At 49.5% G+C, this 16,667-nt stretch overlaps 1 long non-coding RNA gene across 1 annotated transcript; it reads left to right on the top strand.

Moving 5' to 3' along the window:
* Positions 1–558: 558 nt before the first annotated feature.
* On the top strand, positions 559–15,323 carry LOC119841223. Its single transcript, XR_005288449.2, has 4 exons — positions 559–672; positions 8,616–8,657; positions 10,966–11,191; positions 13,878–15,323. It is a non-coding gene; the product is annotated as an uncharacterized LOC119841223 (long non-coding RNA).
* Positions 15,324–16,667: the final 1,344 nt, after the last annotated feature.

Genomic DNA, 16,667 nt, shown 5'->3' with positions numbered 1-16,667 from the left:
ACTTACCAGTCATCTCTGAACTGAGGCTCAGAGAGGAACATAACAGCTGTGACTGTCATAAAAGATCTAAATTCTGTTGACTTTCAGTGCAATTTGGACACCTAACTTGCAGGCCCCTTCGGAAACCCCAGATTAAGAGGTGTAAAATTGGAGGGGCAAGGATTAGGAGAGCAGATGATCAGGACTGGTCAAGGTACTTTGAAGGGAGATGGGACGGCATCAAAGTGATCATCTGAGAGCTGACTCCTCTCATGAAAAATGTGCCTGATATTCAATGGAGAGCACAGCACTCATGGGTCAGATGTAAATGGGTGTAGCTCCACTGGTTGCTGTAAACGGGCATAGCTCCACCGAGGACGGTGGGACTGTGCTGGTTTATACCGGCCAAGGATCTGGCTCCATGTTCCAAAAGGACTGTGAGATGGGATGAATAGACCCTAAGCTTCAACAGCCACCAAGAGGCTAATGGGCAGAGCAGCTACTCCCCCACCTGCAGCTAATTATTAGGCCAGCAACAGCTGAGATAAAAGGCTGCTCCTAGAAGAGGAAAATGCAGGAGACTTCAGAAGACAGGGGTTCAGCTCCCAGGAACAGAATCTCAGGTGTGACCTCTGAGATCACTGGAAGACCCAGTTTGTGAGGTAATGCCAGGGGACTCTCCTCAGACCGAAGGTAGGAAGTGGCCCAGGGAAACAGCAGTAAGTTGATGGGACAGCAGCCTCTAGCTTTTTGATAATGAGTCCCTGGCTGCAAACCAGAGGAGAGGGAGGGCCTGGGCTTCCTTACCGACCCACAAGGAAGGGGAGGTAAAAATCTCTGATACAAAGGGGGGCAAGGACTATCAAGCCCAGAGTGGGCTGATGGCTTAGGACAGGCTCCTTAAACTTGTGCTTTGCTGGGCTCTTTACTGCCCAGGAGGGCTGAGTCGAGAACAGGGGCGAGCCAGCCCAGGCTCCAAGGGCCCAGTGATGGAGGTCCCAGAGCCAAAGAGGCTCTACACCAGGCTCAGCCATGCAGGGGCATCCTGGCTGGTGATTGACCCCTCTCCAGGCTGGTTCTCAGCAGCTCAAGTTCAACTCCAAAGGGCTGGGCCCATGCCAAAGGCAGAGGAGGAGAGTGCAGATGGTGTTTTCACCTGTTGGATGAATGAGCTTGGAATAGAAAGTTAAAACCAGAGACCATTTCCTCCTGGGGCATCTTCAGCATCATGTTAGATGCCTGCCTTCCCTCCCTCTCAAACACTGGGCACAGGTTGCCCCGAAAACAGCTTCAGTTGTTCCTGCATCAAAGCAGCTGTCTGCCTGGTAGCTCTGTGTGTGTGAGATGGAGACACACACACAGACACACATCCTGAACTACAGGCGAGTAGCGCATGGTACTCTCTAGTGACTGTGTGTTTAAAGTCGGGGACACCTATTCAGGAATCCAGTGTTCAGCACTGCCACCAGTTAACCTTTCCATTAGTTGGTCTCTTAACCTCCTCTGTGGGATAATGACAGACACATAGTTCATGAGGCTTGAGTAGCTGCCAAAGCACTTTGAGGACTAGCAGGGAAGGTGCTCTGGGAGGGCGAGTGTTAATTACCCTGAGCACCCCTAGCAGGTTATTGCTATTAGGGTCTTGGGGCAGAGGAAAGAGCTAGGGTTAGATTGCCAAAGATCTTTGCCTGCGATGGCTGCAGCCGGGGTCGCAGGGCTAATGCCCGCAGTGTTTTTACTGCTTTGTAGAATTCAAAGTTGGTCAGTGCTGGTAATTTTTTAATAGCAGGTTCTAACAGCCACCATGTTGACATGGCCCTTTGGCATTGGGGCTTGGCACTGCAGAGCACTGCGCTCTGGAAGGGCGGGGGGAGAAGGGGTCTTAAAAAACCTCACACCATGTTGAAGGACTTGGCTCCCGCCTGACTCGCAGGGAAGAGTGCCACTGAGTGAATCACCAGCCCAGCTTCCCGCAGGCAGCACCCGGGCCTTTCCGCAAACACCTCCCCTCCAAGCGCTTGCCAGAACTCTCTCCTGCTAATTGACCCTGTCTGTGTTTGCACTGAGCTCATCAGCATGGTATCTGGGTGCCTTGGACCTGCTTAGTTGATTGGCTCTGTCAAGATCACAGCCCTCTGGAGGGGTGCAACTGCAGTTTGGCTTTTAAAGAGTCAGCAGAGTATTCCAGGAGCCTGCCTGGTTCCATGAGTCTGTACTACGTTCTGACAAGCCAAGAACCAGACAACTTGTTGCTAAAAGAAAGCAAAGCCTGCTCTCTTCTGAATGCTCCTAAAAGCCTTTTGCGACTGCTGCTATAGTTCATTAGTTACTCTGTGTCTGTGCATTTGCCACAGAGCAGGCAGGGGGCAAGCAAAGCGAGGAGAATTATTATTTGCACCTTCCATCCAAGCATCATCAAGCCCTGTAGAGACTGTATTACCCCTCAAAATGCCCCTGTGGGAGGGGTTATCCCTACTGAACAGATGGGGAAGCAGTGGAGAGGTGAAGTGATGTGGGTAAACTGAGGCACAGAGTGGTTATGTGACATGGGTAAACTGAGGCACGGAGCGGTGAAGTGACTTGCCTACAGTTGCACAGGCAGCCTGTGGCAGAGCTAGAAATAGAATCCAGGGACCTATTGATTTCAGTGGGAGGTGTGTGCATGCAAACGCTGGCTGAGTAGAATCCTATGCTACAGCTCAGGGCCTGCCCCCTCCATTGCTGAGAGAGTGGAGGAAATATACAGCTATGTTATATTAAGCATGAGGCACCATTGTGAATGCAGAAACAAGTGTATGCAAAGAGAAATCAACGTTCCTTGCAGGGGCTTCTCTCTTTTTTTTTTTCCCCCCCCCCCCCAGAACAGCAATGCTGCTTTCCTCACTCCCCAACCGTGTGTGAGAGAGAGCGAAGCTTTAGCCTGACTTCTGCCCAAGTCCATGTACAAGCATCCAACTATTGACTTTACAAGGACAGCGCCAGAACTTCACCAATGAGACACCCGGAGCAGGAAAGAGAGGAACGTTTGCCCGTGGGTGGGTCTGCCTATGGGAGCAAGAATGACTTGGTGAGTTAGGGCTGTAGAATCAGACCTTGAATGGGGCTGACTAGGAAATGGCACTCTGGGTTGAGTTGTTGGCCTCTGGTTGTTATGAGAGAAGCACTTTTTGATGCAGCATTTAGGAAAGTGCTTCGTAGAGCAAAGAGACTGCAGCTACAATACACATTCAGCAACTTTCCACCTAGCGCCGAGGACGCTGACTGCAGTACTTCGCGCCAGCATGCTGGCACTGTCCACTGAGCAAGGCCATGTAGTGTTAGCCCATGCACACCTGCAGATGCTGCTTTGGGGTCATTAGCAGCTGCCAGCTGGAAGAGAGCAAAGGGCTGAGCTGAAGGCACAAAGTACCCTCCTATGGCATCTGTGGAAATGAAGCTTGTGTGATCCCTGAACACATGACCTGGCGGGTACAGATATGAGCTTGGGAAAACTAGATCCAGTGCCTGGGGTCAGCTTAAAGCAGGAATGGGGGGAGACCAGAGCTCATGGTGCACTGGTGATCCCCACAGGCGGAGCAGTCCCTAGGGGACCTGCTCCATCCAGTACATTTAGAGCAGTCCATATGCTGCTCTACATTACAGTGTTTTAGCCTCTGGCCAGCACCAGGATGGGAGGGTGGAACTACAGCTAAGTGCAACTGGCCAGACCCATATGTGGGTTTTCCAAGGCTCACACAGAGCCCATAGATCAGGGGTGGCCAACCTGAGCCTGAGAAGGAGCCAGAACTTACAAATGTACATTGCCAAAGAGCCACAGTAATATGCCAGTAGCCCCCCATCGGCTCCCGCCCCCCCACCCCCAGAGCCTCCCGCCGACCGGCAGCCCCACTGATCAGCGCCTTCCCCCTCCCTCCCCGCACCTCCTGATCAGCTGTTTCGTGGCATGCAGTAGGCTCTGGGAGGGATGGGGAAGGAGCGAGGGCACAGCAGGTTCAGGGGAGGGGGCAGGAAGGGGTGGAGTGGGGGCAGGGCCCATGGCAGAGCCAGGGGTTGAGCAGTGAACACCCCCTGGCACATTGGAAAGTTGGAGCCTGTAGTTCCAGCCCTGGAGCCGGTGCCTGTACAAGGAGCTGCATATTAACTTCTGAAGAGCTGTGTGGGGCTCCAGGTTGGGCACCCCTGCCATGGGTGACTGTGTAGCCCATCGCCAGGCCGCACCTGGTGTCAGTATGGGACTCAGGACTAAGGGGCGCCCTTGCCTACCTGCAGCAAGCTACAGATGAAAGGGCTCCGGCTGGGGGCACGTGAGGGTCGCTCATCACTTTCTGCCTCCACATACTCAGTCTGGCTGTTGGTGGTGCAGTGAGTCAAGAGTAAAACCTTCTGACCTCGGAAGACGTAGGATCACATCTGTCTCGGGTCCCGGTTTGAGTGGGTTTGTTGGTTGGAGCACAGTCTCCAGGGCATATCTGTGCGTGCCACAAAGCCCCGACCACACCCCCAGCCAGCACTGTTGGCTAATCTGCTCGGGAGACATCCAGGACTCCGAAAGGGATAGGGGGCCTGAAGAGCTCATGAAGGGGGTGCACAGACAGAGTTGGGGGGGGGGGGGACAGGCCTGGAATAGAAGGGGTGCTGCAGGGAACGAGGTGCGTGAGTAGAGGGAATCATGCTCGGTGCCTGGGGCACCGCAGCTTGGTTCAGGGCAGGGCTATCGGTTTCTTTTAAAATCCACCAAACTCCCTGCCCTGACCATGGCCCTGTCAGGGCCCTTTCTCTCTCGCTGCGTTTGCAGGTGCCCTGCACAGGCTGCCCTCTGCTTTTCTTTCAAATGAAACTCCTGTTTGCGCTGGTAAATATATCCCGCCTGTCTCTGACCCAAGGCCAAATCCATCCAAACTTCTCCGGTCGCTCCCTCACATCTGTTAACTCCCGCTTTTAGCGGGAGCAGCAGTGCGGAAACCAACTCAGCCCAAAGCACTTGCTGCAGGTTAGGAAAAGGAAAGGGGAGCAGCGATCGCTAGGGGACACAGACCAGTTAGACCAGGATTCACCAAGTGAAACAGGCATGCTCTGGCTTCTGTAGAGCCACCGAACCCGTTACTCCCATTCAGGTCCGATACCATGGTGGTTCTCAGTCTTTCCCTTTCCCAGACCCCCTCCCATCTAGGGGATCTACCTGGGACCCCTCTCCCATTTAACACTCCGGAAAAGGTAGGCTGGTTGTGACCTCCTGGTCGAGAACCTGAGTGGGATTATCTTTGTGCCAATGCTAGACATCTCTAATCTCACCGTTGGGGTGTGAAGATCACATTAACCCTAACTGGCCCCAATTCATCCCTGAAGTCAGTCCAAGTCTAGGTTAACCAGCTTGTTTCTCTGCCTGACCCTTTTTCTTTTTCTCTTTCTCTGTCTAATGCATCACCTTCTCCTTCAAAGGCCATGTGTGACTGTGACCCTCCTCTCCGCTGGTGAGGGCCCTTTTGGGGCAGGCTAAGGTTGCTATGCTCCTCCCCTCCCAGTGCTGACTGCGCTCTGTAATAGTTTATTACAGATTATTTGCTCCCCATTGTGACCACGTTCGAAGGCTGTTGCTGAATCTGAGTCGAGCAGCAGGACGTACATAGCGGGAGGCCTGGGCAAATGGAAGCAGCACGTCGATGGTGAGGTCGATGCAGAGAGACATGCACGTGATGTTTAATGGCGCTGCCCTCCAGCATGAGGACTGCTGAGAAATCTGAAATACAGCTGTGTGTTTCCTACCCACATCCCTTCAGACTCCAGAGAGCGAACCAACAGATGTGCCTTGTTGGACAACCAAGGAATCACACTGAACATATAGACTGGCTAGTGTGGTGAGGGTGAGCCAGAAGGAGGACTCTTCTCTGGATCAGTACTGTACTAATGTCCCGCCACAAGGAGGCGCTTGTCTTTTGGATACGTTGCATAACCAACCTCCTTCCGGCTACTGGTGGTCATCCAATGTCCTTTTGCACAGGACTAAGGTGCTTAACTCAAGTGTCCTGAACCTGTTCCAGTCCAGGGTGCTACCAGTCCCTCCTGCACTTTAGTTGCAGGAGCTGCTCTTTATTTCATTCCTGAAAACTATTGCATGCTGTTGCTTTAAACAGTCACCACATCCCACCCCAGAAGTAGCTGCATTTCAGTGATCTCTGTTTACTTATTATTGTAACAAATCTGTGGCCACCTGCAATGTCATGGCTGTCCTTATGCCACACGTCACAGGCATTTGGAACTGTGCAGTGATGATGAGGATAGAACAAAAGCCAAGGCCTCTACCACTGAGCTAACAGAGTCTCTCCATTGGGTTTAGCAGTATAGGGCCTATGACAAACCCAAGCAGTTCTGAATCCACCCACTAGACAGCTGTGCTATATGCAAACATACCCTAATAATGGAATGAACTGAGTGGTGTAAATATCCCTGGAAACTAGTCTGAGCTCGCTCGTTTTGCATGTGAGGTAACACTTTCACAAGAGGAGAAATATTGCCTTCAAGCTTTCAAATCAAACTGTCTTCATTCATTTCCTTAACAGCTTGCCTGTCCCAGGCTCTAGTATCTTTTCCACAAGCTTCTCCCTGTGCTGTCATGCCAGCAAATAGCAGCACCTGTTTACTGCTATTTTTCACCTCTGCTGGAGTTCAGCTTTCGCTATTGATAAATATTAATGGGTGACCTCCAGTTACCAGTTTGCACTAACGAAAGATGCTCTTTATGAGCCGCCTGTCCCCAACTCTGGATGCAGCCGATCTGACTGAACTGTGGGGAACATGAGACACGGTTCTGTGTATTGTGTTCCTGGGAGTTACCTCTTCCGCTAGCTAACTTTCTATTTTGTCCCATTTGGGACAAGCTAACTCAGATTTCATATTGTATGTTTTAGGGCAGGGCTGCTCTGAAACTGTGGATTTGCAAAGCTAGCAGAGATCTGCTCCCTGCACATATCTTTTGGGGTCATGCATCATCAACAGATTCTGCCCTTAGTTCATCTTATACCGGGACTGATTCTCTGCTGCATTGGTGCTCGTGTCAACATTTACACCCATACAAAGGTGAGCATGAAACACTAGCAAACCAGAATGGCAGCCTTGGTACACTCCTTTGTACATGTGTAAACAACCTATGGCAAGGGCAGTGGAGGATCAGAGCTTCAATGAATTTGCAAATGAAAGCAAAATGTGAAGGTAATGAGGTGCCACAGATATATCTCAAGGTGGGGTTTTTAGCCTGCAAAATCTTTATTACTGGTGGTGATACACAAGCTAGTATGAACGCAAGCTGATTCTCCGCTCTCAAGTTGAGTTTTCCAAGTTGGCACATAGAAAACCACTCTTTACATTGGGAAACACTTTGAAATGGGTTTTAATTACAACTGGTCAAATATTTTTCAATCAAAACTTTGACATAATGCCTTTTTGATCAAAACCAAAGTGTTTGGGAAATGTTTTCCTTTTGGTCAAAAATGTTCACTTTTCAATGACAAATTTTGAAATGCAAAATTTCAATTTTCTCCCCAAAATTTTGCTTTGTTTAAATGGGGGGAATGACCTTGCTGTCACTGCTCCTCCCTCACCTTTTAACAGATTTGAGAGAGAGAGAGAGCAAGGGGATGGGGGGTTACCCACCAATTTTTTTTTTTTTTAAATTAAAGAATTTTTTGTCAGTTGAGAAATTCAAAATGTTAAACAAAAAATCATTTCTTTTGAAAATTTGTCATGAAACATACTTACCTTTTTTCAACCAGCTCTAATTTTAATAATAAACACAAACCAAGTGCATGTATTGGCCATTTAAAAAAAAAAAAGGGGGGGGGCAAGAAAAAGGTTGTATATCAGAGTTCAAGATGAAAGAACTTCCCACCAGTCATCAACCTATTACCCACTTAACAGACTGGTATGCCAGGTACACTGGCAGCACAGAACTAGCCATCAGGTGACAAGTTTCTAATCCTGGGTATGCATTTGAGTTCCTGTGAAGCCTCAGGCAAATCAATTTCACTCCTCTGCTGCATTTTCCCCATCTGTATAATGGCAATAATCATCTCTACCTCCTTGTGTGTTGAGAAGCTAAGTTAATGTTTGTATTTATCAGCATGAATTCTTATCTTGGCATATTTATTAGTATTCTCTCAGCAGTTTGCATATATCCTGGTTTGAAATTGGTCATTTTAAATTGTGCGATTTACTTCTAGAGGGGTGATGATTTGATTCTTGATGTTTAGAAATGCAGCTGTAGATGCTGCATGAGCCATTCTGAACTTGAATATGGATCTCAGCATGTAAGAATGTATTATTTTAAACTGATTTCTTCGAAAAGGTTTACTTGTCTATTAGGAATAATTAAAAAAAAAAAAAAAAAAAAAAAAAACCTACTCAAACCCCAATAGCTCCTACACTGTATGAAGATAAAATACACATTCACAGCTGCTTCCAGACATTAAATCATCCATTCCCCTTACTTTTCCCAGTGGGACTCTGTATGTATTTGGAAAGGAGATTTGATGAGTCTGGGAACTGGTAATTACAGTGGAGTCTTTTACAAAGTTTGACCTTGGTATCTCTCTGTGGCATGGCCCTTGTTGCTGCACTCACAGCTTAATGGTTTTTATCCTCAGGACATGCCCAAGACAGACAACACTAGGATTCCCATTTTACAGGTGAGGACTGAGGGGACAGAATGCTGAAATGACTTGCCCAAGATCACACAGGAAATCTGTATCTGAGCTGAGAGTTGAATCCAGGCAGCCGGAGTCCCAGTCCCTGTCCACTAGACCATCCTTTCTACGCCTTGATGGGTAGTCACTGGAGGGTGACTGGAAGTTTTGCCACTGACTTCAGTGAGGCCAAGACTTCACACTGAAAGATACCTTCTAATGGTTATTCTAGAGTCTGTGTAAAACGAGTTGGTGGGTGTCTCTCCAGTTACTAGTGGATAGGTGCCTGTACTGCCGCTGGCACTGAGGTGCCCCATGGTGAGTTGTCAAACCCGTTCAGCTGAGAGGCAAAGGATGGGATGGCCCATGGAGACTGAAGTCCCGTCTCCTCCCTAGAAGTGATCCCTGCAGGTCTGGCATGGAGATGCAAAGGAAGGACTGCATGAAGAAGCTTTGACTCTCCCTGGGGTGTGGCTGTCAGCCTAGCACCATTCAGTGGCGCTTTATGAACAGGGAGTTTAGTTTTAAGATCCACATACAAAAAACTTTTTACCCCTCTCCTAGATTGCGTCCATTGACAAAATGTCTGAGAAACAGCAGAATTACCCACAAAAATATTAATAATCAAACCTCCAGAAGTATAAGAAAACCCATTTTGTTCCCCCTCAGCCCCATACAGAGTCCATCAAAAAGGCATTGCATCTCACAGTACTGCCTGGGGCTTGTGTCTTAAATTATACATACTTTTGAATTGACTAGTTAGAGAAATATTCCGTTTTCAAACAACATACCAGGAGCAGGATTACAGAGAGGGGGTGGTTTGGGGAATGGCCACGCTGACTCCAATGTAGTGTCGTGTTTGAAATAAGCTTTAATGCACACTCTGACGCATGGAACAGCTGGAAAGAATAAGCAGTTAGTAATTTCCATATTAACCTCAGCATAGTGGGAACAGAGCATAGGCAGAAGATGCCACAATGGTGCTAAAAACCTCTGCCACTATAAATCAGGCCAGCTGCGTTGGGGAGTGCTGGCTGGTAATGCGGTATCATTCACATACAGCTCCAACAGTGTGTTAGATGCCATTGCTGAGACAGGAAAGTGAGATCCCTGCCCCAAAGAGCTTCCAGTGTGAATACACACAGAGGCTGGGATGTAACAGGAAGCAGTCTGATACAACAATAATGGTGACGGTAGGGCCAGATCCCCAGCTGGTGTAAACTGATTTAGCTCCATTGGCTTCAGCTGCAGAGATTTCACACCAGCTACGGATCCAGTCCTATGTGCTGTCGGTTCTGTAAGGCCAGGGTTGGCTTTAAAAATGTGTACATGTATTGCAGTGTATGTATATTGCAAATGCCCACGGCATGCTGAGTTTAGAGACCATCTTGTTGTTCTGTGTCTGTACAGAGGTTAATACAATGGGGTTCTGAGCCATGACTCGGGGTCCTGGATGTTATCGCAGTGCAAATAATAATTGCAAATTAAGGGCCTGATACTGCTCCCTTTAAAATCAATGAGAGTTTGGCCAGAGGTTTCAGAAAGAGCGGGGCTGGGCCCTAAGATCTGCAGCAAATTCTCCCCCGTTCTATCATCCAGAGATCACCCAAGTTGATTGGCGGGGGAGGGAGGGGGGTGTGCTGCCATGCAAAATGAGGGGAGTGTTTAGCCTGCCATGCTGGTAACCAGAAACCATGTTGTTGTGAGTACTGAATGGCTCAGGGATTGGTACTGAGCATATGGATCACCAAGCACTGGCTTGGATGCAGTCATAGCTGAGGGACACTCGAGTCCGACAGCGGTTCGATGGCCTACACAGAATCATTATGATTATTTATTGCAGCGCGTAGGAGCCCTAGTCATGGACCATGACCCCATTGTGCTAGATGCTATAGGAAGCCTCACTCCTGAGGGCCGTCACATCGGTCACCCCCATTACAAATGCCATCCTTGTCCATTACAAGCGAGACTGGTTACTGAGACTAGTTTATCTTGCTACCACTACAGAGGTCCCTGTATGTCAGGGTGGAGGACCATGTGTTGTGTAGGGACTTGTGCTAGCTATGTCCATCCTGTGGCTAGTGAATTTCAGCTATTAGTGTCTTCATTCCCCTTCACCAGCTCTAAATTCACTTTAAAAAGATCAAAAGGACTGCTTTTGCCCACCAGCCTGAATGGAATTGCTGTGGAGAATCCTCTTTAGAGCCTGCTGGAGCCACGGCTCTCCCCTGAGGAGGTGCTGGCGGCCAGGGCAGATGTTTTCAGTCCTTTCTGAAGCTGACTGAGAAATCCTCTCTTCCCCCCTGCTCAGCTTGCGTTTTGCAAACAGCAGCCACAGGAATAAGGCCATGCAGAGTGATAAATGAGCTGCTCTGCCCAGCTACATCCAGGGCCCCGGAAGCAGCCTCTGATGCCTGCTGTGTGTCTGTGCGGTGAAGCACTGCATGTGCCGGGAATTGGAGATTCACATTTCCCCCTGAAAACGGAGGACTACAAACAGCGTTGGCAAGGAGCCAGAGTACAGGACCAGGAGCCAGGTACTGGGGTTCTGGGCCATGGTCTTTCTCTGCTGCCTTGGCACATCATGTAATTAACCCGTGCCTCAGGCTCTCAATCTCTAAAACGGTACTTGCTTTGAGATCCTGTGGGCACTTTTTTTTTTTTCCCGGCTGATGATTTATTTTCTGAAAAATGTGGTTTCAGGTTGTCTAAAACTGTCTGCGAATTCGAGTCAAATTCGGAAAATAGTTCCAGCTGGGGGAGGTGGGAACCCCAAAAGCGTTGAAACATTTTGTTTTGACATTTTCTAAATGAAACATTTTGACTTTGTGTGACTTAAAATAAACAAGGGGAAGCAACCAAAAACAAAATGAAACATTTAATTTTGGGGTTTTGGGGTTTTTTTTATTTTGGTGAGAAAAACTGAAAAATTGTCATTTGGGGATCAACCTGAAATATTTTTTTTTCCTGAATTTTTCTGTTCAGCCACTGAACTGAAAAATCAATTACTCGCCCAACTCTCCTTGCCCTCTCTGTCCCACAGGGTGGGCTATGTGAGAAGGAATCCATATTTTTACAGTGCTCCAAGATATAAGGATCTCACTCGGTATTAACAGGAGGGGTGGAAAGATCTTGTGCCGTACAGAAAATAGTTTTATTCATGAAGGGACATGAGAAAAATGAGTATTCAAATTGAACTGAATAACCATGTTGATAGTTGGTTGATGGAAGCTTTTCCAACATTGGCAACTGGCCGTAATAACACAAGAAGCTGGGTAGTGAGTGACTGTGAGCACTGCTGCCCTCTAGGAGTGGGAATCACACCTCCCCATGCGAATATCGTAGTTTCCATACCGCTGCGAGCTTGTGAAGATTCTCCTTTAGCTCAAGCGTGCTTTTAGAGCACAAGGATCTGAATTCTGTCCCTGCTGTTGCTGTGAAGTTCTTAGTATGGCATGTGACACAGCAACAACTGTGGAGTCCTGAGTGGCTTTGGATTTTTTAGACTAGTAGCAATACTGAGCACTTACATAATGCTTTATGTTTTCAAAGTACTTTCCATATATTAATTCACAGAGCTGCCTTCCCTACAAGGGTGCCAAGTATAATATGGTGAAAAAGAGAAAACAATTATATTCCGGTAGATCCTGCAGCCACAGTCAGGGATCAGGGCCCCATTGTTTCAAGGGCTGGATATGTGATGAAGTTGCACAAAGTCTAGAAACCAAATAAAGCTGTAAACTACTCTAGAAGTAGCAAGTCAGTCACCCATTCAAGACTCCTACTGCACGTGTGCCCAGTCCACTCCGAGACTACCTGCCAGCAGTATCACCCTGCCGTCTAACCCTGGAGCAGACCTAGAAGGAGGCATGGTAAAACTCCAGCAGCTGGTCTGCAACAGGGTGCTTGCACTTTTGTGGGAGGCCAGATGGAGCTTGAATGTCTCTGCCCCACTCCCTAGTGCTGACTTCACCACCACCACAATGTGAGATCAATGTTGCTGTTATTTATTAGACTGTAAGTTTTTTGGAGGCAGGGAGTGTGTTGTCCTGGAAGTCTGGGCAGAGCCTGGCACTACTGTGGTACAAATAATAGGTTATAACTTGTACATTGTCATTGAAATTAGAGAAAATACTGGTTAGATTACATCACCTGTTCTTCTACGAGGTGGGATTGTTCCCTTCAATCAGTGCTTTGAGACAGTGTGGCCCAGTGGCTAAGGGGCTGGACTGGGGCCCAGAACACCTGGCTTCTATCCCCAGCCCTGCAACGGGCATGTTACTTTCCCTCTGTGCTGATTTCACCATCTGTAAAATGGGGATATTGACACTTTTCTCCCTCATAAAGCACTTCAAGATCTGTGAGTGAAAACCTCCCTATTAATATTATTATTTTGATGACTCAAGCAATGAGCTTTCTGCCTCTTTACTGAGACCATTCTTCAGTGTAATAGATCCCTCCACTGGGAAATAGCATGAAATACATTTAAATTCAATATTTTCCTCCCAACAGCAAACGATGAGCCCTTCTCGTCTGATTTTTGTCTCAGTGCGAATGTGCTGGTGAGCACTCCTTTGATACTGCATTGCCTTCTCCATCAGTTCTCTCCTACAGGGTGATGGTGGGGTTCACTGTGGCAGAGGGGAGAGCATGCAGCTCCTGTCTGGGATTTGTCAGGTGAAATATATTCGCTTATGAAACCACCCAAGTGAATGAACAGAGTGAGGGAGTTCTCCACAGTACCTGGCTGGAACTGGTGCAGACTACAGCAGCTTACATGCTGCTGCTGGTTGTTGTTGTTTGTTGTTTTTAATCCATGAGTTACAGGGAAATTCCAGGCTGAACTTTTTTGTTCCCTTGCCCTCCAACTCCTAGCCTTCCGACCAGTGCTGTTGTAAAAGAAAAATCAAGCTCTCTGCCTGATTAGAGTTGGGGTGGATCAACAGGAATGGAATAACTTGAACAATGCTGCTCGCACATCCCTGCATGTAGAAAAGGGGATGCATTGGAGATTTTTAAATAGTTACCTGCACATTTGTTTCCCATTGGTTTCAGTGGACGATCCAGGCATAGAACCACTGCACCATCAGGCCTATAAATAAATAAAATGCAATGAGCTGCTTCTGCCTCCTGGAAAACTTTGGGGGAAAAAATCCCTTTAGAGACAGTTCTCCTTGTGTATCATGTTCTATACTTGGTTCTCCCCCCGTCCTTTATTGCCAGGGCCATCTGCATAGAAACAAGATCTTCATCCCCTAAGAGTCCTTCTGCCCCCTCCTGTTTGTTCTCCAGCTGATGTCAGACAATCCGTTTGATCTCACATCCACTTGCGGTAGAGGAAGAGGATGACAGCAAGACCTGATCTACCAGAGTCCTGTTGTAGAGCTGTAATGGAGGGGAGTCAAGCCCACATCCCTGCATGGGTGGATCATGATATTGCAGGCACAGATGTTGTCTGCATGTGCAATTAGTTGATATCCATGCCCAAATGCTTGACAGCACCTGGAATAACCAGGTTTGCTCTTCTCTCTGGTAGCAGCCAGCGCACAGAAGTTTGAAACTTGCACCTGGGTAAAGAACAAGCAGCAAGAGCAGATGGACTGAGAAGGAAGAAAGTTCCTGTTTTCATGCAAAAATCTCCACTAAAAAGAAAAAAGCAAGGCAAATTTTTTAAATTATTAAATGTTCCTAAGGAATGGGCTCTGGGAGACTAGGTGTTTAGCCTATCTTTCAAAGCTGCTTCCTAGACGCCTCCTCTCTCATGAGAGCCATAAGGATGTTCTGAGATCCTATGGGCACTGGAGCTATAAAGAATCTATACATATCCTGAGCATCTATAGCTGCTCTGTGCGCAATCGTTCTTCGGAAAATTAGGTCTGTCTAATCTATCTTTTCAGGCCTTTATGTGGTGCTCATCACAGGCCCCTGGACTTGTCCTTATGCTGTGTTCTATCACAGTTACTGGTGGGTGCTACCTATTGATGGCAACTTACATACCTTGGGCCTGATCTTGAGCGATCCTGAGCACCTGATTCTTTCAAGGAGTCTCTGCAAGGTGATGAACAGCACCCCATCTTTACCTGTGCCATCCATGGAAGTGCAGAGCACACAGCACTTTGTAGGCCTTTATATCTGGTGGGAATTTTACACACCTGAAGTTGTACCTCTTGGAACTACCTTCCCCTACCTGCGCATGCACATGCATCTTCAGTGACAATGTTGAAGCATCCTGACTGTTTCCAGAACATTTTTTAGTTGCAAATGTGTGCTGGATGTTTGGATGGTTGACTAAAGCCAGTGTTAGCTGTCTCTGAATGTAATAAGCCATTGCATTTCTGCAGTGCCTGTTAGTCAAGGACACTAAAATGCTTTACAAGCATTAAACCTCAGAATACTCCTTCTGGTAGGTCAGGTTATTCAAGGCTTAATTCAGGCATCACTGCAATGCAGCTAGCTCTGGCTTGGATCACATCAGTTGTTTAACAGTGCACAGCAACACTACACAGCATGGATTAATAGGGAAAGGAAATACTGTCTCTGATTGCAACTGCAGGGGGATATTAAGTATTGGGGCAGGACATAGGGTTATTGCTTGATATAAAGCGCTGTATAAAAGCTTGGTGGTGGTGTTTTCTTATGCAAAGGGCTCCGGGACCCATCATGCCCACAGGCAGGCAGTGTGAGGCTTCAGGGTGGTGCTGGAGTATCACAGTACCCACTGGCGCCCTGCTGGGCCCTTGTGTTGGGTGGTGACTCAGAGGGAAGAGCTCACACAAAGTGGCCAGGGCTGTCCCCTGCGGCCATGCCTTGTGCGTGAAGGCTGTTGTGCCCAACGCAGATTCTGTCTGAGGCTGCCCAGGGGCTGGTCAGGATCCAAGCTCCGATTTATTTGGAAAGTTCCTAGATTTGGGGGGGGGGGGGGAGGAAGGGGGAGAATTGGCACAAAGGTCTCAAAAAGGCCCGCTCCAAGTGGTTGGCCATACAATTAGCAATAGATGATGCCAGCCAGAGAAAGGGGTGTAGGTGTGGGCGGGTAGAGGGGGGGGGGTAAGAGCTAGATTCCCGGGCAGGGGGAAATTATGAGGGCAATGGGCCTCCAGCTCCGCAGCCATCCCGGAAACTTCTTCCCAGCCCCCAACCGCACGTGGGTAAAGGCGCAAAACTGCCAGAGGAAAAACCTACCCAGTTTTGCAACTCCTCTCCCCCCCCCCCCCGCCTCCCGGGGGCAAGGAAGCCTCGCGCTGGAGAAGCTCCGGGCGGGCCCGTGCACGGAGGTGTGTGGTTTCGCCAGCTTCCTCCGCCCGCTGCAGGGCGACTCCTTCCCACTCCAATCAGTGGCCGCGGCTCCGGCAGGCGCGGAGGGGGGCTGTGCGCTCAGTGGGCGGCCCGGCGGCCAGAGCCGGGTTACCGGGCGGCTTTGCCGATGGCCGGGAGCGCGTGAGAGGGGGCGAGCTGCAGCCCCGAGCCGTGGGGCGCGGGGGCCGGGCGGGGCCGGGGCCGGGGCCGGGGCAGCAGCTGCTGGGGGTGGGAGCGGAGGGACCCACCGCGCGGCGGAGATGGCGCTGCCGAGCTCGCAGCCAAACTTTGCACGAGACGCGCACGGACAAAGTTAGCTCTTAGCGCCCGGCTGCCAGGCGGCTCCAGCCCTTCCCGCTCCGCAGCCCCCCGGCCATGGGGCGCTGATCGCCCCCAGACTTGGACCAACTTTTGCGCAGCTCGTCGGCCGCTGCCGGCGCGTGGGAGCCTGGCCCGCCCGTGAGCGCGGCTGGGCAGCAGGATGAGAGCGCAGCCCCGGGGAGCCGGCAGCCGCCAGCCCAGCCGCCGCCGGGGCGCCCCGGGCGCAGAATGAGCGACCGCCCCGCGCCGCAGAAGGAGGCGCCGATCTCCCGCAAGCAGCGGCTGATGGCCGCGATCGCCTCCGGCAGCTCCGGCGCCGAGCCCCCCTCGGCGCTGTCCTGCTTCGTCTGCGGCGGGGGGGTCGGGCGCGGCAAGGAGCTGAAGCTGCAGGTGAAG

The sequence above is a fragment of the Dermochelys coriacea genome, chromosome 12 (genome assembly GCF_009764565.3).
Source record: "Dermochelys coriacea isolate rDerCor1 chromosome 12, rDerCor1.pri.v4, whole genome shotgun sequence".
Taxonomy (NCBI): domain Eukaryota; kingdom Metazoa; phylum Chordata; order Testudines; family Dermochelyidae; genus Dermochelys; species Dermochelys coriacea.
Note: the sequence above shows the minus strand (reverse complement) of the source record. Positions and strands in the feature narration are given on the sequence as shown.